The sequence below is a fragment of the Marmota marmota genome, unplaced genomic scaffold (genome assembly GCF_001458135.2).
Source record: "Marmota marmota marmota unplaced genomic scaffold, marMar, whole genome shotgun sequence".
Taxonomy (NCBI): Eukaryota; Metazoa; Chordata; class Mammalia; order Rodentia; family Sciuridae; genus Marmota; species Marmota marmota.
The window spans coordinates 27,170,452-27,171,916 of NW_026000026.1; positions in this window are offsets into that span (position 1 = coordinate 27,170,452).

Here is a 1,465-nt window from a genome sequence, read left to right on the forward strand (position 1 = left end):
TGTATAAGAGACAGCCTCCTCACTTTTCTCTTTTTGTCGTACCTGGGATTGAACCCAGGGACAATCTACCAATAAACTACATCCCCAGCCTTTTAAAAAAATTTTGTATGGAGACAGGCTCTACCTAAGTTGCTTAGGGCCTCACTAAGTTGCTGAGGCTGGGTTTGAACTTGTGATCCTCCAGCCTCAGCCTCCTGAGTCGCTGTGATGACAGGTACGCACCACCACCCTGGCTTTTTGGATTCCTTTTCTCTGGAGCAGGGTCAGTAATGACATGGGGGGACAACCACATAGAGTGAAGTCTTCTCAATGGCCAGTGAAGGTGGGCGGGGAGACTAGGAGTTTGCTCTCAAAGCATGTCCCCTGTCCAAGGGAGCAAAAGGAGTAGGGTTATATAGTTGGTGGGGGGGTGGTCACCCAGCAGGCAGGTGAATGGGCAGAATATTTAAGATTTTCTGCCCTGCCTCCATAAGTGACCATATTTGGCCTATTCTAGCAGTTGCCATAGAAATTGTAAACTGTCAGCTGGGAGTGGGTGGGAGTTTTGCCATGAAAATGTACAAACTCCTGTCAACATGGCATGGAAACCAGCTTAGACCGGCTTAATCCACTTCTAGACACTTTTCTCTAAAGATGCTTCACATCTCTGACGTAGGTCATGCCTGTGCTGATCACGCAGGAGTGCTGGGGACAGCAAGAAGAGAAACAGGAAAGAATAATGGACCCAGAAGGGTCTCAGAGGGGCTCTGTAACAATTGGAACACAACTTGGCAAACCCAGCAGAGGTGATGACCTGCGAATTCTACTTGTCGCTGTGCACTAGGGAAACTTGCATGTATGCACCAGAATGTAAAGAACCAGTCACTGTGATAGTGAGATGCCACAACAACTGAGGTTTCCATCCATCAGTGGAATTCACAAATACATGACTACAAAGGAATACTATACAACTGTGTACACGAATGAACTAGAGCATCAGGTAATCCACCTGGATAGACCTCAGGTGTGGAACCCAAAAATCAAGGCTGGGAATGGTCTGTGTAGCAAAGTGTGCATATACAGGGACATTTATAGAGAGATCAGAAGCATATTACACTGTGCTTGGCTAGACCTGGTCACCCTTGCTTCCTCAACCCAAGGGCATATAGCTGCACCTGAGCTGTGTGTCTTGAGGGGAGGATACCGTGGTCTTTGTTTTTAAAATGATTATCACTAACACGTATTAATTGTGCACATCAACGGGGTCTTTCTGTACACATTCACCTCATGCATTGAATGTCCCTAACCCCCTTCCACTCTCAGCCCTCCCTCTCCCTGACATCTGTCCCAGGCTCTAACAGCCCCTTCTAATTCCTCCATCCCCTCTCCTGCTTGCCCTTCTCCATCTCTAGCAACCGCTGTTCTCTTTCCACTTCTACAAGGTTGACTTCTTGGTTTCCTTCAATGAGTGAAAAACGGATGATAT